Below are 22,211 nucleotides of genomic sequence, written 5' to 3'. Positions count from 1 at the left end.
CTGGTCTTTTTCTTTCAGTTTTATTGAGATGTAATTGCCAAAATGTATTTATAGTCGCGATGTATATTATGGCTTTGGTGTGCATTATTAAATAATCATCATAATTAATCCAATTAGCATCCATCCCCTCACACAGCTGTCTTTCTTTCTCTATGTGTATGGTGAGAACACTTACTGTCTGCTCTCTAGAAAACAGCACATTCTAGGATGCTCATAGTCATCACACTATATTTAAGGTTTTATCCATCTTGTGAACTGCATATGGATGCCCTTTGTCACCATATTCCCACAGAAAACAATAACTCCAATATTTCCTGAGTACCAACAACACTTTAGTAGCTATATGTCTTAAGCTGAAGCATCAACCCAGAGTTCAGTTCCCAGCACCCACATTAGATACTCAGAACTGCCTAAAACTTCAGCTCCAGGAGAAGTGGTGCCCTCTTCAGGCCTCCATGGCCACTGAGACACATACACATACACATACCCTATACATCCATATGTACATACATATATGTATATATATATATATACACATATAGCATAATTAAAAATTAAACCATTTTAAAAACAATGTTTCTCCTCCCCTATTTATCTAAGAGCAGTACCAGTAAGTGAGTGTCAGTCAGGTTTTCTCCATAACAAAAATCTACACACAAAAATAAGCTCAATGGGAATCTATGACTAGCTTTTACTGTCCTTTCCTCCGTGTCTGTCTATGCGTTAAGATGGTTTGGGCTGCTGATGTGGGCTGATCTTGTCTGAGCTTGGCCCCACCCTGCAGCTTAGCTCTCCTCTGTATGTCTCCCATCTTCCTGGGTCAGCACTTATTTAAGATGTGTTTTTCCTAGGACCAAAGCACAAGGAGGCAGTCCATCTCTAGTTCCAGCCTATGTTCATGTCATATCCACTAGTTCTAGCCTATGTTCATGTCATATCCCATTGGTCAAAGTCAATCACTTGGTCCAGCCTATAGTCAAGAAGCAGGGGAGAGTGCCCCCACCAGTTCTTGGCAGGGTCATGCAGGTGTAACAGCACAGAAGGGGATGAAAACCCTGGACCAGAAATTTGATCTCTCCATGGGGCAAGTTGCCCACAAATGGCCCATCTGCCACACAGCTGGCTTTCTGGTGGAAGTCTGTGGCAGTTACAACTATGACCACTGAACTCTCCGGCCTTCTCCCCACCCCCGAAGTCCATGACACTATGTCAAAAGCAGCCCCTCCCACCTCATGCTGTTTTATTAAAAGCTTTCTACCAGGCTGGGAAGTTGAGGGATCCCACCTGCATCTAATATACAGTAATTTACGAATGTAACCCAGCACCGTTTACTTTTTTTCTCTCCCCCAAGTCAGTTGCCTGTCTGTTGCATAGTCATTGGCCAAATTCCAAAACTCATAATAGGAAAGAGGAAAAAAGAAACTATTTAGAAGATGATTATCTGAATATCCAAGCCATTCTCCAGGCAATGAATTCACGATGAGTGTGACCAGCATTTGAAACAATAATAAGAGGAAAGGAAAAGGAAAACTTTCCATTGGAGTCCCAGGCCCACAATATGAAGCCAGCTATTTGTTCACACTTTCTCATCTTTTCAGAGCCATTAACCTTGGTGGACTTGTCAGGGTTTTCAGCAAGTCATTGATTAGCTTTGAATGTCCCCGTTGGCTGGACTTGAGGTTCCAATAATCACAGGTAAAGGCAGATGTCCAATTAGATGGTTCATGGTGGAAGAGTGAGAACCCCAGCAGGAAGATGGTAATGGGAGAAGGCAAGTGGGTGGAGCAGGGGTAAAGGCTGCCAGGGACATAGCATGCTGCAGAACATGGTACAAGACCATGGCGGCCCTAGGTAAGGTTACAGACAAGGTTTATGCTTCTGCCAACATGAAAACAAGTCTGGGCCTCTGGCTGCCTCCAGCACAATCAACCATAGGACTGAAAAGCACCAGGAGAATAGAAGACTAGATTTAGATACGCAGTGGAACTGCTGCCTTGTGGCAGGATGTGGGGACAGTGATGGAGGACAGGTTGAGAAGCCCTGGGTCCTGTTCTTGCCCACGTTACCTTGGGAGGGTAATTGTTGGCCTCTTTGTGCAAAAGAAGCTGGCAGCGTCAGCCAGGTGGTAGTTATGCAGTGAGTTAAACAGCCATGCCAACATCCTGCGGGGCAAAGAGCTGGTGGAGATGGCAGCCTGGCCAGCTGGCCCTCAGCTTTCCCTCCTCTGCCGCCTCCTCTGCCGCCTCCATGTCTCCTCGCCTGCAGACTGTCAGCATTGGTAGTCTACAGTCAGAAGCCGAATTCTCCAAACTGATTTGGACTTGACTCATAATAAGGTCTACATTTTATCTGATGACTCAATACAAGCACACAGCTGTGTGTGAATGAAAGAGTGCTTCATGAAACAATGTGTTTACTTGGGAGATGCCCTCTGTAGCTTTCAACCTATTCTATTCTGTTCTGTTTTTCCCTACCACTGGGTTTTCTTTATTTTTTAATTTTTTAAAGTGCTGACTGACTCAGTTGACTTCATGACCCATTAATGGCTTTCTATCCAGAGTTCTAAGAACTGATCTATAGAGACCATTTCCTTCCCAAGTTGCTTTTCTCTGAGCATTTAAGAGGGATCCTGGATATGGTCGTGGACTGATGGAGAAGACAAAAAGCTGAGTATCTAGGCTATAATTCTGTAGGACTCGGAGCTTGATGTTGGTGGTTTATCCTGTCCTTCTTTTCAGAGTTCAGTTTGGGGTCTTCTGAAAATGCAGATAACCATGCACAGCAGCTGTTGCTGGAGGAAGCTGAGTTCCCAGACCATATACCCAGTACCTAACTTGTTCAGCCAGCAGGAAGGAAAGACTACTGGCTAAACAATTTGAATCACAAGAAGCAGCTTTATTATAACAGACAGATCAAGAGAGTTAAACAAAAATAATAAATATCCTCAAATAGATAAAATTGGCAACACTGGAAGAAACAGTAAACAAAAAAGGATAGTTTTTAAAGCAGTGATTTTAATCATGAAAAGTTTAACAGTTGATATAACGAACACCACGGGAAAATAATAGGAAAGATATAGTCAAATGATGATGTAAAGTGATGCAGCTCTCTCCGGAAACAAGTAAGCAGGGACAAGAAAAAAAAGCAGCTGAGTGCGGTGGCTCACTCATGTAATCCCAGCCCTCGGAAGGCTGAGGCAGGAGGATCACCAGGAACTCAAAGCCAGCTGCATGGCGAGTACCAGGTCAGCCTTTGTTACAGAGTGAGACCCAATATGTAAAAACCTAGAAATTATTAGAGAAAACCTAGAAGAGATGCTAACACCTGGATAGAAAAATCTAAAGAGGGAGGCAAGCAGACACCATGAGGGATACATTTGAAAAGCAATGATTAGTCAATTTCTCATAATTAAAGACCAAAAGAGCTTAGAAAGTTTCAAACAAGACAAATGAGAAAAATCAATATTTTGACATATTAAAATGAAATGTAAGAACATCAATAATGAAGAAAAATTCTAGAAACTTCCAGAGGGAAAGAGCAAATAACCTTACTGACTTTAGAATTATTGACAACAGCTGTGAATACAAGATGAAGTGTAAAATCCAAAAAAAGTTAAAAAGATAATGAGCACAAAAGCAATGAGGAAAATACAACTTGAATACAGAATACTGCTTCTAGCAGAATTATGGTTTAAATAGAAAGGTATCACAGATACACCGCAAATGTGCAAGATATTAGCACATTTTCTCTACTAAGAACTACTTAAAAAACTCAGAAAAGAAGTAAATCCTAATTCCTGGGGTGCGGGGGGGGGGGAGTATGGGACTCAAATAATCTAGTACAGTTTATTATTGTCCAAACAGGCAAAAGCCAATAAATTGAAAATAAAGAGTGGTATCAATAATGAAGCGAATAGATTTTTTTTTTAAATATTAACATGCACACGAGTAACATGCAACCTCGGGATGCAGATTCTTTCTTTCTTTTCTTTTTTTTTTTAAGATTTATTTATTCATTATGTATACAGAAGAGGGCGCCAAATCTCATTACAGATGGTTGTGAGCCACTATGTGGTTGCTGGAAATTGAACTCAGGACTTCTGGAAGAACAGTCAGTGCTCTTAACCTCTGAGCTATCTCTCCAGCCCTGCGGATAGATGTTTTAAATAATATTAACAAAAGAGGGGTAGAAACACAGGAGACATAAAAATGAGATAATATCTGCCTTGTTCAAGGGAACATTATGGATGGATGAAAATGATGAATGGTAGATAGATGATAGGTAGATAGATAGATAGATAGATAGATAGATAGATAGATGATAGGTAGATAGATAGATAGATAGATAGATAGATAGATAGATAGATGCATACATACATACATACATACATACATACATACATAGATGATAGAATAGACATATGAATGATAGATCTCAGATGTCTATGGTATAAATAAATATAGTACAAGAGAGACAGGTTTGCTAACTATGCTTTTGCCTGCATATCAACAATATGTTGTATGTAGGGGGAAAATTTTTTTAAATGAAGAAGTGAAAAACAAAGGATATTCAAGGAAAAATATGAATTAGCAGCCAAAATGTCCATTTCAATATCTAATGAAATAGAATAGACATAAACAGAAAAAGACTACTAGGAGTAATGCACAAGAGCTATATAACCATTATTGGAGTATATGTGTTACCTCAAAATACAAATTCATAATGTATAAAATAGTGTTAATAAAACTGGGGGAGATAGGAGACAAGACAACACTCAATCCCAGAAAGCACAAATGGCTGAGTGAATCAAAAATGCCTTGTTTGATAGCCTCCCAAGGGCCATCAGATAATAGAAATTAATAAAAGAGATATGTGTCCATTAAACAAATTTGATTGGAAAATAACACACAGCTTAGAGAAGCAAAGTAATCTGTCCAATCGGCAGACTTGTTCATAATTTTATAGTTGTGATTTAGATATTGTGACAATTAATCAGCTCGGATGACAGAAAAACCGTGGGGATGCACCATTACCCTGGTGCAGCTCTGGGATGTTGCCAAAAAAGGATGGACTGAAGAGGAAGGACTCGCCGAATGTGGCACCATCCTGTGGGCTGAGCTGCCAGGCTGACTGAGGGAAAAATGCAAACTGAGCACCAGCATTTATCTCTCTCCGCTTCCTGGCTGCAAACACCACCTGACCGGTTGCCACATGACCAGCTACATCATGCTTCTGCCTCCAAGTCTTCCCCCCATGATATACTGTAACCTCAAAGCTCAAGCCAAAATAAACCCTTCCTTTCTAGAACTTTTGAGACTTAAGGGAACTTATGGCATCATGAGAGCTCTGACCAAATCGATGGGATAATTAACATAGGATATCAGTGGATTCATAATTGTACAGACTGTCTGGGGTGGTAGAAGCTGTGGAAGGTGAGGCCTGATTGGAGGAAGTAGACAATCGGAGGCTGGCCCTAGAAAGGTTTATCTTGTCCCCAGTTCTTTTCTTCTCTCTTTCCTTTCCCTCTCCCTGTGTTCTCCTCTCTCCTCTCTCTTCACTTCACTCTCTTTCCCCATCTCTTTCTCATCCTACCTCTTCTCTCTCTCTTTCTCTCTCTCTCTCTCTCTCTCTCTCTCTCTCTCTCCCTATCTCTGTCTCCCTTCTGACCTCCTCTTCCTGGCTACCATGAGATAAGCAGAGTCCCTCCAACACGCCCTTCCACCACAATGTTTGTGTCTGGCCAAAAGCCTAAAAGCAATGGCTCCAGCCAACCATGGCTGAGACTCTGAAACCAGGAACCAAAATGACTGTTTCCTCCCTCAAGTTGCCCCTTTTAAGGATTTGGTCTCATTGACAAAAAATAAAACTGACATAACCTGAGACTAGATAGCCCATAGACCCAGGGGAAAACCAAATACTACTGTTCTGCTGAAAGAATATTCTGCTAAAAGAATGTAGCAATAAAACGACTCAACAACATTCTGCTATATTCTTAGATCAATGTCTTGTTCAGCCATCATCAGAGAAGCTTCCTCCTGCAGCAAATAGGAACAAATACAGACACAGCTGGATAAGATGAAGAGAGTGAGAGACCTGGAGCACTCAGTTGTGGGAATTTGATCCATTCAGCCAATGGCACCCTAGGGCGTGGTCTTGTCTGCATCTGCTACCACGTAAGAGTGGAGGAAGAGGGGTTTGTGCTTCCTTGGCTGGTCAGAGCTGGATCAAGCAGCTGAGAGCAGCTTGCAGTTGGTCTCCATCACCCTTGGGAAGAATGGTAGCTGGATCAGCAGTGGGGTTCACTTGTTCTGTATTCATGAGTGTGATCCCCATTTTATTCCTTAATAAATAAGTCTTCTTCCCAGACATCGTGAATTTCTCACGTTACTGGCACCCAATGTGGGGCACCAGCACTCAGTCCTAAATGGGGTGTCTCCATCAAATTCCTCTGCTCAGGGCTCAGGGAACCTGAGGAAGAGAAATCAGAAGAGTGTAAGAGCCAGAGGGATGAAAGACACCAAGGAAACAAGGCCTTCTAAACACAGTAGGACCAATGCAAATATGAACTCATAGAGACTGTTGTAGCATGCACAGGGCCTGCATAAGTCTAAGCCAAATGGGGTCCCAGCATTGAGAGGGAAAGTGGACACAAACACCCATCCCTAACCCAGAACCTATCTCCAATTGCTAAGAGAGCAAGAAAGGGTATGGATTTGGGTGGGTAGGGAGGTGGGGAGGATCTGGGAGAATCTGGGGGGAGGGGAACTATAATCAGAATATATTGAATGAAAAAATTACACAGTTTTCAATTTAAAAAAAAAAACGAAATAGGTTAGGAATGACAAAAATAGTCCAATCTTCCATTTAAGGACCTCACAATCTGGTGGGCAGAGAGCTAACACGGGCCTTTCTGGGGGACATAGTATCTCAAAAGAGGTGGCCAAGAAGAATATTATGCTTGTGCTGAGACTCAATAGGAAAAAATGAGAGATGGAGAGAGAGATGAGGAAGACCAAAATACATGTGAACATTGTCACAAGGCTTTGGGAATTGTAAGTCAAAGGCTAGATGGTCACGGTCAAGGAGAGCTGAGGATGAAGCATCCAGCAGGCCCAGGTCATCAAAGAGCTACCGCACCATGCGATGGAGCCTGGGTGATCCCACAGCCAGACAAGAGAGTGCCCTCAAGAGCCCTGAGCCAGGAAGGAAGATTCATATGCAGTGTATAATCCATCGACTGGTGTGAATTGTTAAGGCCACTGCATGGGAGAATGGGGAAGGCCAGAAGTAGATCTTCGGGAAACAGGCCCACTCTCCCTCAGATATACAGTGAAAGGCAAAGTAAAGGACGAAAGGTAGGACCAAGAGAGACAGACCCCAAACTGAAGAGGTGTGCTGTGGGATGGTCTGTATGTCAAGTGTGTTGCTGATTGGTCAGTAAATAAATCACTGATTGGCCATTGGCTAGGCAGGAAGTATAGGTGGGACAAGGAGAAGAATTCTGGGAAGTGGAAGGCTGAGAGAGAGACACTGCCAGCTACCGCCATGACAAGCCGCATGTGAAGATCCCGGTAAGCCACGAGCCATGTGGCAAGGTATAGATTAATAGAAATGGGTTAATTTAAGCTGTAAGAACAGTTAGCAAGAAGCCTGCCACGGCCATACAGTTTGTAAGCAATATAAGTCTCTGTGTTTACTTGGTCGGGTCTGAGCAGCTGTGGATCTGGCAGGTGAGAGAGATTTGTCCTGAGGTGGGCCAGGCAGGAAAACTCTAGCAACAAATGGCGTCCAACGTGTTGGCAAGAGTTTCCACCTAAAACCTGAGTAAAAAGATTCTAAAGCGGAGCTAAAAACAGCTCCTAGTTGTCTCTTTCAAGCTAGCGGCAGCCTGTGTGTTTGAGCTACTATGGCGGGTTCCTGGCGTGCATGCTCGACCTGCAGTATGGTGGGAATGAGGCCTCTGCAAGTGGCACATTAAGCTGTGTGGTGGATTTAGCCTTTGCTAGTACAAAAAAAAAAAAAAAGAGGTTTCTGGGCTACACGCTACTTTGATAGAAGCATAGACCCACTATTTCTGAGAGTTGATGGCTCCCAGAGCTGGCGGAAAACGTACTACCGCCATGTTGGGAAGCTGAAGTGGGCGGAGCCAGCAGCCATAGCGCCAGCGCCTTTTCAGGCTTAGAAGGCTGCAGTTTAAAGCAATAGGCTCAAGCTAATATAAAAAAAAATAAGCCACGTAAAGATGGCTACCACACGGAGAATCTGGATTATGTTCTCTTTGATATTCGTAACTGAAGAAAAACATTTGATTACAAAAGCTGTTGAGTTATGCCAAAATGTATATTTTAAAGGTACCTTGACTTCAAAATTTGGATGTAAGGATATGTTGCTTTGGAAAGGAGGCTCTGATTTTGTTTCCACAGAAAGCCAGAGGCTATGGATTTGTTCAAGATTAAGATACATCAGGTTTGACCAGCCAAGACCCCCTGAAAGGTCTCCGATGACACCATGGCCCTGATGATCCAACATCCAGAATGGTTTCAAGGCAACTGGCTCAGACGACATACCCTCATGGACTATTCCATAATTCTAAAATTTTCTTTGTATCCCCATAAGATACAGCGCTCCCCTCCAGCAAGAAGTAGTAAGAGAAACTACGCCCAAATTCCCAAATATACCAAGCTGACTTTGGAGATATGTAAAGGTTAAAACCTTCCTTTTTAAGAAAAGAAAAGGGGAAGTGCTGTGGGATGGTCTGTATGTCAAGTGTGTTGCTGATTGGTCAGTAAATAAATCACTGATTGGCCATTGGCTAGGCAGGAAGTATAGGCGGGACAAGGAGAAGAATTCTGGGAAGTGGAAGGCTGAGAGAGAGACACTGCCAGCTACCGCCATGACAAGCCGCATGTGAAGATCCCGGTAAGCCACGAGCCATGTGGCAAGGTATAGATTAATAGAAATGGATTAATTTAAGCTGTAAGAACAGTTAGCAAGAAGCCTGCCACGGCCATACAGTTTGTAAGCAATATAAGTCTCTGTGTTTACTTGGTCGGGTCTGAGCAGCTGTGGATCTGGCAGGTGAGAGAGATTTGTCCTGAGGTGGGCCAGGCAGGAAAACTCTAGCTACAGAGGTGAGACCAGGCTTTGTCCAAACATCCTTCCTCATGGCAGAGAGAAAGGAAATCTGGAACAACTCTTAGGCTGTGGTCAGAAGTGAGCCTCAACAATATCAGAACTTCTTGGAAATCTGTGTTTAATCTTCAGAATTTATGAGTTTTGAATCCTACTTTATATTTAAAAAACTAGTCTGTTTTAAAATTAATATACTGCTTAAAATGATCTTCTAGTTAAAAATGTTTAACTTCCTACACCTCAAGAAGCTTGACAATCAACACATATTCCAAAAATGTGCTCCCGTGGCTTCTGACACCAGGCGAAGGTCAGTGTTTGTGGGGCACGGATATGGGCGACAATTGGCAATCCGGCTTCCGCAGGCCGCTGTGAGATAGAGGGGGTGTTTGGAGAAGTTAAATACCTTGAAGAACTCTAGTGGGAAAAGGCAGTTGAAATAGGCGCTGGACAGGGAGGAAAGTGAGAACAGGTCAGCCCAGAGGACATCCGTAGATGGGGAAGAAACAGAGGTCAGAGACGGTTAAAGATTTGCTGCGTGACTCAGTAGAGGAGGCAAGTAGTTCTGACTTTGAACTATGGGCACCAGGTACCACTGCTGAGGTAGTTCTGACTTTGAACTATGGGCACCAGGTACCACTGCTGAGGTAGTTCTGACTTTGAACTATGGGCACCAGGTACCACTATTGAGGTAGTTCTGACTTTGAACTATGGGCACCAGGTACCACTGCTGAGGTAGTTCTGACTTTGAACTATGGGCACCAGGTACCACTGTTGAGGTAGTTCTGACTTTGAACTATGGGCACCAGGTACCACTATTCAGGTAGTTCTGACTTTGAACTATGGGCACCAGGTACCACTGCTGAGGTAGTTCTGACTTTGAACTATGGGCACCAGGTACCACTGTTGAGGTAGTTCTGACTTTGAACTATGGGCACCAGGTACCACTATTGAGGTAGTTCTGACTTTGGACTATGGGCACCAGGTACCACTGCTGAGGTAGTTCTGACTTTGAACTATGGGCACCAGGTACCACTGTTGAGGTAGTTCTGACTTTGAACTATGGGCACCAGGTACCACTATTGAGGTAGTTCTGACTTTGGACTATGGGCACCAGGTACCACTGTTGAGGTAGTTCTGACTTTGAACTATGGGCACCAGGTACCACTATTGAGGTAGTTCTGACTTTGGACTATGGGCACCAGGTACCACTGCTGAGGTAGTTCTGACTTTGAACTATGGGCACCAGGTAACACTGTTGAGGTAGTTCTGACTTTGGACTATGGGCACCAGGTACCACTGCTGAGGTAGTTCTGACTTTGAACTATGGGCACCAGGTACCACTGCTGAGGAAGAGGAAGTTGAAGTGGTCTCCTTCAGACCGTGTTGGCTTTACCCAGAGGTGAATGTGTGTAATATATACAGGTGCATGTGTAAGGAGAACTATGCAAATGTGGGCGCGGGGGACCCTAGAGAGGTCAGAGCTGATAACCAGATTAAGCAGAAAGTCTGGGGAGTGATGGCAGGGCAGAAAGGTCAGGTGTGTGAGCCTTAACTTTGAGGGAAAGACATAGTTCCAGAACAAGGAGGGGAGATACTGAATGCAAGACAGACACACAAGCACTGACTTAGCACACAAGTGCGATGGCGTCCGTCACAGTGGATGAAGACAAGAGGAAATTTCCTTGGCTGTCATAGTTGAGAGTCCAGCCATAGATCCTGACCTCAGATGGGAACCCAGTGTTCAAACACCACCACCAGAAACCCATCTCTGCCCAGCCCTTTGTTCTCTTTCCAGAGCCTCCTGCTTTCTCGCAGGGATGGGCCTGGAAGCTCCTGACTATTGTCTCATCAGCTCCAGATGAAAAAGTACCTCCTTATCCGGAAAGTTCCATTGGAAGTTCCAGTTTGGCTCTGATTAGGCCAACTTGGCTCACAGGCCTATCCTTCAACCCATCTTTCTGGGCAGGCCTGGATGAAAGTCTCAAGTTTCCCGACCCAGGCTTACCTAATTAAGCGTTGGGAAAAGGAGCTTCACTCGATCCCAGAGTGTCCCGCAGCAAAGAGAGGATGTGATGTCCTCGGAGAGTCTGGGAGTGGTGCCAGTGAGATAAGGGAATGCAGTAAAAACCTGGGGTAGAGTCACACCATCCACATGCTAACTGCCCGGCAAAGGCAGAGCAAGAGGCCAAAAAAAAAAAAAAAGGAGGCCCCATTGTACCATGCTAGAACAAAACAAGACAGCACCTCCGCTCTGCTCTGTCTCCCTCCTGTCCTAAAGAGAGAATCTGAAGCAGGACAAGGGCCCTCCCAGCCTGGCATCCACAGCCCTGGCTCTCAGCCCCTCACCAGCCACCGCCAGGCCTTTGGAAAGAGCCATGCTTGCTTCCTTTACCGAGCGAGGCCTTTGGCCTCTCAGGTGATAAAAAATGTCACTCTGGCTGCTGAAAGCAGCCTTGTAATGTGAGAGCCAGGTCCTTCCTGGCTGGACTTTCTTGCTGTACACATCATAGATTCCTTCCTTCACAGCAGGTAATTTTTCCATTGACAGCATCACTACCCCCTCCTCCCATAGCCCTTTTCCTCAGACTCTCCAGTTTGCTGAAACAGGACCAGTAATGCTCCTTGGCTGGACTTCCAAGCTCCTCTTCAGGCAGGGTGCTGGGCTGGGATTTAACCAAGGACCCTGAAGGGCTCATGTTATATGAATCATCCCCCCAGCGCACATCAAACCAGACTTCACCTCCGGCCCTTTCTTTCCCAGCCGCGGCAGCTCGTGGGAGTTTAAATCAGGACCGCAGCAGCTCATCAGAACATCAGGACAGCCCTCAAAGGGCAAGGGAGGGCCGGACAGATGGACAGGGAGAAGGGACTCTGGCAAGACAGACAGAAAGAATGTAGCTTTCGTGCCCCTGCTGTGAGAGGGCGGGTCATGACAGTCATCTCCTGTGTTAACATCCAGCTTGGAGGGGACTACAGTGGCTCCCCTTAGGAACCTGATGGCTTCTTTTGTATGTGATGTTTTGAAGCACCTCAGCATTACTGGGCACTGTCAGCCTCCTCCAAGTAAACTAAGTGGGGATGTAAACAGAAACAGCTCTGCCTTGGGCTTCAGAGGGAAGGCTGGGAATACAGTTCCAGACCTGTCATGGTGAATATCAAGGCAGAAATGCCTTGTTTTCAGCTCCCCAAGTAGCCCTGGAAATCAAGGGGCAGATAAGCTAATATATTACAGACTCTAATGTGGCACACACCTCCCTGACTGGAACCTCCTTTCCTTTGGTGTCCAAAGCATTATCCAATATTTCATCAAAATCAGCTCCCTTCTGCAGCCCCTATCGGCTCCTCCAGTGAAGTTCACGTACCAACACCTCTGTGTGTCACACACACACACACACCCCACGCACACTACATACATACTCAGTGCTAGGCTTCAGTTGGTCTTCCTGGTTACTGAGTTTCTCCGGACCAGCTTGATTTGAAAAGACCACTTATCACTCTCAGTGTGAATCCCACAAAAGACTGCATCAAAAAACCTCGAAGTGACAGCACGTGCATGGGTACATTTGTAGGTGCACCTGGGCACACACAGAGAGACTCAAGCTTTCTCACGAGATGTTGGTTTCTGAGAACTAGCCCTTTCTCCTTACTCTGGCTACGGGTAGGTCTAAGTCTCCATTATAACGGATGCGTATTCTAAGCCCAAAGAGTAGTCCAGCTGCCTGTACAGCGCATACCGTACGTTTACTCAGCAGCACAAAGCCTACTTCCTCTGCCTGGAGACCTCATGCACCTACCTTGATCTTTACTTGGTCTTAATTCTCCCTTCTGTAAAATGGGTCTAACATCCCCCCCCAGTGGGAATGAGCTTGCATTGGCTCGTGTATTAATTTCATCCAAACCTTCCTAAATATGAAGAAATGGTTACCAACACCTACCTAGTACTGGCATGTTGAACCACGAGATGAGCCGGGCTCAGTCTCACTTGCAGACTCTGTGCAAGCGACCTGCTTGAGAAGGCACAGTGTTGAAGCTGCTCGGTATAAGCAGACATGAAACTATCTCCATCAAGCTGCTCTTTGCGCAGGACAGATCGCACAACCCGGGTTTCTATGGGACATATAGTAAGGTTGAAGGTAGAGCCTCCATGTGGTCACTGTGCACCGAGCACTGTGTTTTACACGGATTAACTCACTTGCTTCTTGTAATTCCTCCACTGGGAAAAGAGCTGCTGCGAAGCCCCCGTTCACAGACGAAGAAGCAATGCCAGAAACGTGAAGCAACGTGCTGCAGTAGAGGAGCTGGAGTGTGAGCCCAGACAGGTACAAGTGTCTGTGCCCTTTTTCAGATGTACTATGCTGCAGGGAGAAAGCCAGTGAGCAAGGAGCCCCGTGTGTACCCAGAAAGAACACAGATCCCTTTATTTCCTAGTGACAGATGACAGACTCTCAATGACCTTTTCTCCTTTACTGTGGTATCTGTGTATTCTCTGGATCCTCTAAGGCCTGCGGTGAACCTGCATCGCTTTGAAAATTATCCTAAAATGTTCATATGAGAGCGCGTCCCTCATCTGTGTTTCGCAAACCACTGAATGGTTTGAATATGGAGAGCCTCCCTCCCAAATAGTCACATGTGGGAGGCTTTGTCCCCAGGTGGTGGCACTATTTTGGAGGTTCTGGACACTTTAGAAATGGGATTTACTACCTGGAGGAAGTAGGTCACTTGAAGCAGATGCTTGGGAGTATCTTATTTATGGCACCTTCCTGCCTTGCTCTTAGTTCCTGGTCTGCTGTGGTAAGATGAGGAGTCCTCTGCCTCACCCTCCCACTTAGGCCTAAGTGCATGGAACACATACTGAACTATCTGAAAATGGGAGCCACATAAACAATTCCTCCCTTGGGCTGTATCATTCAGGCAGTTTGACACAGTGACAAGAAGGCTTTCTCAGAAGGCCCGCCACGCCTTCCCACCCACGCAGCAGACAGGCAGAGGTGCTGTTCACACTTCGACCATTCCTTATATGTAGCCCCACACCCAAGGAAGGATGACCTGGAAGAGGTTAGTCTACAGCTGAGAAATCTCATAAGTAAGAAAGTAACCTCACGCACCCTAAGCTATCCATGCCACCGATGGCCTTGGGGAGATAGTGGAGAACAGGGAAAAAGCCGTGGATTGAGACCAAATTTCCACATCCTTCTCTGCTTTCTCACCTTGAGGTATCCATAAAATGGCTTGGCTTCCCAGCTGTCTTCCCATGACCTCCTGGTTTCTAAGACAGTCAAAAGAGAAGCCGAGAATGTGCCCGCCACTCTGGGGACTCTTCACATACGTGCCTTATTTAAGCACCACACTGAGCACCGCAGGTCAGTGGCAACATTCCCACTTCACAGATGCTAAAACTGACACCTCAGAACTCAACTTGATCAGGTTCATAACGTGAGTTTGCCACTCGGCTATGACACAAATCCAGGCACACCTGACCACCAAACCTGGAGAGCCTTGTGACTGAATACTGTTGCCTGGTTCAGAAAGCCGTCCCTCCAAAGACACACGCCTAGCCTAAGCCTCTCACCAGCACTCCCAGGGCAGCGGTATCCCACTGGCCATTGCTACTTTCCGTGTTGTTTTAAGTAAAGTGCTTTGTAACCCTTGTTCTACTTCAGCCGGCCCCTCACTTAGGTCTTTTCCCTCAGGTTCAACAACATCCTTCAGGGCCCCTCCAGCTCTCTGAGGTGAAAGCAGCCAGCTTATGAGAAAAGGCACCCAGAGAGACACGACCTCACATCAGCCCCTAGGTGCTGGCCTGCAGGCTTTTCCCAGAACGGGCCAGAAGTGGCTGGGAGGGAGGGAGCTTTCACCCTGCTCAGCCAGTTAGCTCTCCAGGCCAGCAGCAGTAATGGAGAACGTGACAGGCTGTCCCTAGAAGCCAGCTCCGTTCTCCAAGACTTAATGGTGAAATAACACAATAGGGTCAGACTAAAAAGGTTCCCTTATGAAAATTTTATCAGCAACTTTGGTAAATGGCTTTGGGAAAGGTGCTTTGCTCCCAGGCAGACCTGGGACCCGATTTTACAAGGTACAGGCAGCCTGCATTGCCTCGGCCCCACAAGATATTAAGGGCACTCAAATTGAATTAACACCAAATCAAGCCAGTGCACTTAACAATACAAATGCACTTAAGGGATGCCTCAGGATGATTTGTGACTAAAGAAAGCAAAGAAGAGAACCGACTGCAAGCCACAAGGGTGGTGTTGTGTGTCATATACAGGAAAGGCCAGAAGTAGACCTTAGGATACCGGAAAACCATGAACTTCGGGGCCTCTCAGATACCTTAGACCAAGCTGTAAAGTAGCAGGCTGCTTTTGTGGTATGCAGAAACAAGTGATAAATAAATTACGGCCAGTTTTCTTCGTGGCATGGTCTCCATTACCTCTGACAGGAGCGGAGCCACTCCGCTATGAGATGAATAAGAGACAAATAACGACAGATCAGGTAGCACCCCAGGAAACTCGTCACCAGTTGCCAGGACTCTTCACGACAGTGATCACACAAAGATCCTCAGTGACAGCCAAGTGATGAGACCTGATAGTTCACCAGACAGCCCTTGACAAGTTCTAAAGAGAATCAACAGAAAACGTCCCTGGCAAGTGGGACCCCAGAGTCAGAACCAGCCCCTGGGGGTTCTCCTTTTGCTCCTCAACGTTTGTCCGCACACACTTTCTTCCCAAGTGTCTTCCTTCTGCTGTCTCACCTCCCTCACTCTGCCCTCATCCCTACTCACACCCCCTCACCTCCTTCCTGCACACACCCTGTCTACTGAGCTGGAAGACAATTGGCCCATCTTCATAGCTGAATGGCTCTTCGGGATAATCTTGGAAACTTGGATACATTCTGGACTTGGGAGAATTCAGGGGGAAAAAATGGCCTCACTGGGGATTTCTGCCCATCAAGTGAAATACACACAAAAGCACACTTTTGTCATCCTTTCAGGGAACAAGCCGCCTCCACGCGGGGTCTCACTCAGAAAATGGGCTCCATTTAGGTTGGAGGTGGCCTAATTCTATCAGAGGTAAAGCAGTCGTTCATCTAGTCATGAGCTGGCTGGGGAACTGGGGCAGGCAGCTTCAGATTTTCACTACAAAACAAAGTTTTGAGGTGGTGAGAAAGACCCTTGCCGGCCTCAGCTAGGCCTTCTCCCGATAGGAGGCTGGCATTATCAGAGGAAAGGGAAAATCAACACGCCCCCTGAAGCACCTCAGGCCCTTCTCTACTGGGATTTGCCTGGGCAGGGGAATGATTGCATTACGCTTTTCCCCCTTGTTAAATAAATACATTTACATCTTCTTCAACATGCTCAAGGGACTGTAGCATGGTGTAGAGACAATCATTATGGACAAAGTCTTTGGGAATCAGGAAGCACCCACAGCTATATGGCATCATCACGGGGACAGATACATTAAAATTGTGCCTGTAGATGCCCTTCTCACAGGAACAGCAGGTTCTAAGGCCCGAGGAAGAATTTTTAACTACCCACGGTTTTCTGTAATAGTAGCCTTCTCTCAGACCATCCAAAGAAAGAGATGAGAACAAATGTGAATAGAACCCATATTGGCCTCCAACTTCACTGTACCGATTACTTCTTAGCTTCTTCCACATGGAACTTTAAAAGAAAACAACAAATTACGTAAGCCCTGGCATTCCTAAAGTCACCCAACACACCTGGAGGTGTAAGACAAGTGCACCTGCTCATTTCTCAGGGCCAGAGATCTTCCACATCCACAGACTATCATGGCAAGGCTCCATCTTACCCACCCACGAGGTGACGTCATTCCAGGTTCTGTCTTCCACTCTCTCCGTTACTAACAGTCATCCTTTATATATCACTTCCATGGTTTATTGTCTACCCACTGGTCCTCTTGCTTCAAACAAACTTGTTTATGGTTCCCAAATCTTTATTTAGGAATGATTCATCCAGTCAACACAGTTTCCTGCGTGCTGACCAGTACTAACCATGTGCCTAGCACAGAACAGGTATGAAGAGGACAGGGGAGACTCGGATAAATTCCTTAGTGCAAAGAACTGACTGGCCACATCACCATCTAAGTCCTGCCCCTGTCTTTGATTCTCTGCTTAGCTCTTTTTTTACTCTAAAATGCAGACAGCTAAGCTGGTTACTCCACCTCCAGTGAGGAAATACCCCCTACAAAGTAGAAAGGAAGCCAGGAGTGCACACAGAACTAATGCTGCTCCCAATCTTTCCCAGGGGCCACTCCATTACACCAGGCACTGGTTGCTGGTCTATGTGCCTCTCTGACCCCAACACACTTCAAGCTCTTTAACTTCGGTGCCTCCTATCCAGGTCTATGCCCTAAGCACATATGCCAGTCCTGCTAAGCAGTAGGGACTCTATGAGCTATGTGGAACAAACACACGCCACAGCAGAGGCAGTACAGCCTAGAGATGAACGATGGAAGTTCTCTCAGAGACGTGCTAGTTTGTCTCCTCTTGGCTCTGCAGAGCAGATTGTTAAATAATCAGGATTTTTTCTCCCAAGCTGTTTTTAAATGTTTTTTTTTTTTTTAGTTGAAATGGGTTGTGGTGAGGGTATTTTCACCACAGAAATTAGTGTTACAAATTAGCAATATGTAGTTCAGCTCTGTCACCCATGAGTGGTGTGGCCTTGGACAAGCTACTGGTTATCTCAAATTGGGCTTCATTATTTATATGATAGAGGTGGAGAGAGCGGCTTTCCAAGGTTGCTATGGGGAAAAAATTAACATTTGTAAAGTACTTAGCGCAGTTCTTTGCATAAACTGTTTAATAAAACTAGTTACTATTTCTAGTAGGTGTGGTGTCGTTTTTTTGCATTTCAGCTAGCACATTCTTTTATCCCCCTAGACTTTTTCTTGTTTTCCAAAGAATTTATGATAACGAGGAAAAACAAAGAAATAATCTACAAAAATAGACACATAAATAAAAGACCAGCAAGAAGGAAAATGACAACTCTAAATCACAGTGCTATCCTGATTGGATGGGGCCTAATAGAGCAAGAGGCATGGAGGTACTGCTAGTTGTACGTTTCTAGGTACAGCCAACACAATCACTGCTGATGCAGAGAGGACTTGCGAGGTTCTAGCACAGTCTCTCAGGCCACACGATAAAGTGAGGCAGGCCGGTCAAAGATCTGTTTGGAGACTAACAAGTTCACAGGGATTGCTTTCACTTCCAGCACCTACTTTACAGCCACTGAGGCAAGGGGAATGACAGGGCCTGTCGGAAGCCACCTGGCTGCTGACGATAGAACCGAAATTAGGACCCAGAGTCCCGTCCTCTGACCCACTCTGCTCCTCTGCTGGGGCTCCCTGCTGTCTCCTCCCTCCAGGAAGATCTATTTTGTGATAACAAAAAAGATCAAAAAAACTTTCAAGATTGAACAGAATCACACTCAAATGGGAAGGAGAAGAAGAAGAAGAAAACCCGCTGGTGTTGCGATAGAGGGGACTTCCCAGGGAATTTCCTAGGTCTGACTGTGACACATGAAAGAATGACAGGCTTAAGCCCAGTGGCAAGAGCAGCCGCGCTGGCAGAAAAAAAAAAAAAAAAAAAAAAAGAACCATGTCCTCATTTTGAGTTGGCTTTTGAAAAGGGAACTGGGATTATTAATTTGTAGTCTTCTGTGGGCTACTCTGAAGTTCAGGTCTTTTTTCAGCTGTTCCTACATGTAGAAACTTTCCCCCAAACTTCTGTATATGGCTCCAACTTCCCTCTCCATGAAACTCTTTGTTGGGGTGGTTAGTAGGTGGACACAGAAATCAAATCTAGTTTTCCTTCCTCTTCTTTGGAGGGAAGCAGCCAATGCAAGAAAGTGTATAAAGCGATCGATGGACCCACAGAAGGGCGAGCAAGAGGCTGCAATCCAGAGGGTGAAGGAATCCATTTACCTTCTAGTTGAGAGCAACGTTTCATTGATCAGGAAGCAAGCAGGGGGAGCCCAGAATGGGGGCCTCTACTTTGTAGGGATCGTGTTATCGCCCTCCAAACTACAGCCATCCTTACACCAAATAAACACATGAGCCAGTCCCAAAGTCACCGTCCCCAGGTGTGGCACAGAGGCACCTCACAAAAACCCTTCCTCATCTCCACTGAGAAACGGCTCTGGCGGTTCCTGGAACCGTATTATTAACTCTTGTCTCCCCGCCCCCATAATTACCTGTCTTATTTGTCCAAAAATCTCATTGGCTGGATCTGCATTGACCCACAAGGGTAGGAGCAGCCACTAACCTCCAGAGGAACACAGACTCTGGAAAGGGGAAAACTATAGATTTTTAAAAATACAATGCTGTTATTTGTATTATGCACAGCAGAATTATTGCACCTCACTGAAGCTCAGTTGACTTTGCCATAAGCATATTTCTGAGCTCTGTCACGCTGCCGCCTGTTTGGGTGAACACGGGAAGCATGGATTCATCGTTAGTTTCATTTTTATACATGCATGTTGGGGGGGGGTGTCTCTGGGCACGTATCTGTATCTGTGTGTGTGTGTGTGTGTGTGTGTGTGTGTGTGTGTGTGAGAGAGAGGGGGGGGGAGCACCCGCTTGCCACAGCACATGTAGAGATCAGAGGATAACCTCAGGTATCCTGCATCTCTCTTGTTTGTTGCTATACTGTGGACTCCAAGCTAGCTGCCCACAAGCTTCTAGGGGATTCCCCTGTCTCTGCTCAGTTCTCGCTGTAGGAGTAGCAGGATTAGATCCCCCACGCCACCACATCCAGCTCTCACCTGGGTTCAGGTGCTCTGAACTCATCTCAGGTTCATGCCGCAGACCCTGTTACATACTGAGCCGTTTCCCAGTCCTGGCTTGTACTTCTTCAATGAGTCGGACATGATAAAGCAAGCAAACAAAGAAATAAATAGAATCTGCTACTGAAAGTCAGACAAGAAATCCGCAATCCAACTAGAAAGCAAGAGTAAGTGCTACACTCACCCTACGCAAGTCCTGTGTGCTGAACGCTACAGTTCATCTGCAAGGTATCTGTGGCTGGCCCCAGTTCCCAGAGGAGACTCATGGAAACTCAGGTCCCACCACTCATAACTTCTGTGACTTGAGGAAAGCTGCTTTGACTTTCATCCTTGGTGTGTAAACGGGAATATTATAGTTGTAATTGCCCGGTGTGCCTCACCTCACCAATAGGAATATCATATCACTGTTGTGATCTAGAAATGGCACATTATCACTGTCACTGAGATTTTGCCAGCTTCGGGAGCACACAGACTAAAATTGGAATGACACTGAGATCCTCACGGCCCTGCATAAGAATGACATACAAAATCATGAAGCAGTCCATATTTTCCATGGAAAGAGAGAATCAACTCCTCACAGTTGCCCTCATCTCCACAAGAGGCACGCGCATGCGCGCGCACACACACACACACACACACACACACACACACACACACACACAGAGAGAGAGAGAGAGAGAGAGAGAGAGAGAGAGAGAGAGAGAGAGAGAGAGAAATGTAAAAAGATTGCATTTTAATGAGGCAAGTTTGCACTTCGTGGGATAAAAATCTGGGTTGTTTAGTTCTGGAAGCATTTCCTTTTTTTTTTTTTTTTTTTTTTTTTTTTTAACTCATAGTGAAACGCTGTGGAGACAGAAGACAGAAACAAACTGACCTGCCTGCACATCTGTGGGAGAAAGTTCCATCCTGGGACGAAGCACAGTGATACATGGTGGTGAAACCCACAGCTTGTCCGCTGTCCAGAGAACGGAGTTGAAAGCACAAACTTCTGAGAGTGAGTACTGAGTGTGCACCCTGAACACAAAGAATTCAAAGACCTGGGCTTGCGCTGGGATTGTTTTCCCAGGGTCAATCCAGCCTTAGAACTTTTGGAGGAATTTACTTTGCTCATTACTTCAGGGAAAAAGAAGGCTCAGTTGAGACAATTATAACTCTATTCTGGAGGTGAACAACAGCTCTAGCCTGACCTGTGTTTTATTTGCACCTCTCCTTTGGGCTTTACCTGCAGTATTCCCGGGGGAAAGCACAGATGGGAATTGGAATCTTTGCGGGTCTATTACAAGGTCTTTCTGTGTTCTATGTCTCAAGTTTCTGAATCTGAAACTTGTGAACTACAACTTGCAAAGCGCCTCTTTAGGCAAGAATACCACTGGACTCTTACCTCCTCCTACAAATGAGGGAGAGGAGCAGGCGCCCCTGTGGACAAAGCACCCACAAGCAGCAAGGGACCAGGATGTGCTAGGCTGTTGCTGCAGGGTGACAGGCGAAGGGGCTGAGAAATGGAGGGATGAAGGAGGTAGACAAGTGCTCTCACGTGGACAGTGAGGGGAGGGTGGAAGGATGTGGTCATGGGGAGAGAGGAGAAAGATGAATGGGGCCTGAGTCAGTCACAGGCTAAAGCAAACAGGAAGGTTTTAAAGTGAGATTTGAGGAAAGGAAGTGGTTCTGAACAAGGGGGGGAGTGATCCAGAGATCTGTCTCAGAAAGCAGCCATCCTCCTTTTCAGGAGGGGCTGACTTGTGTGAATATTTCTTGGCGGTACTGACAGACAGGTGGACCAAATTTTTATTTTTATTTTTTTTTTAAATCACAACTGGCTCCAGCCTCTTCCTAGAACTTGAATCAGAAAGAATTGAGAGTTTAGATTTGAAAACACTCAGAGGCTCACTGGTGTGAGAGGCAGCTGCTGCTGTTCCAAGCACACCAGCAGGGCCCCCCAGCTGCCACTGCTCTGAGCACACCAGCAGGGCCACTGAGGTGAAGAGCACATGGGAGGCCACCAACTCTGTTCCATGGCCATCTCCCTAAGGCTATGTCCGGTGCATCCCAGCAGACCAGGGAACATGGCCCATGGAGAGCCTGTTGGTTTTCAAATGTGGAATCACATTAGCTGACTCTCCACCTGGCCAGGGGCCCCACGCAGGAAAGGACCAGGTGGATGTGTGAGACAAGGAGCCTAGAGCAAGCTCTCATATAAAGATGGAGGAGGGTGTTGGCTGGCATTCTCGTGGACAGCATACAGACGCTAACTAATGATGCTAAGTAACCAAGGGCAGACCCA

General features: G+C 45.9%; 1 non-coding gene across 1 annotated transcript; it reads left to right on the top strand.

Moving 5' to 3' along the window:
- The first annotated feature begins 20,378 nt into the window (after positions 1–20,378).
- LOC131905405 (U6 spliceosomal RNA) lies at positions 20,379–20,481 on the top strand. The gene has a single exon (XR_009377920.1). It is a non-coding gene; the product is annotated as a U6 spliceosomal RNA (small nuclear RNA).
- The last annotated feature ends 1,730 nt before the right edge of the window (positions 20,482–22,211 follow it).

Source organism: Peromyscus eremicus, chromosome 2, assembly GCF_949786415.1.
Source record: "Peromyscus eremicus chromosome 2, PerEre_H2_v1, whole genome shotgun sequence".
NCBI lineage: Eukaryota > Metazoa > Chordata > Mammalia > Rodentia > Cricetidae > Peromyscus > Peromyscus eremicus.
Note: the sequence above shows the minus strand (reverse complement) of the source record. Positions and strands in the feature narration are given on the sequence as shown.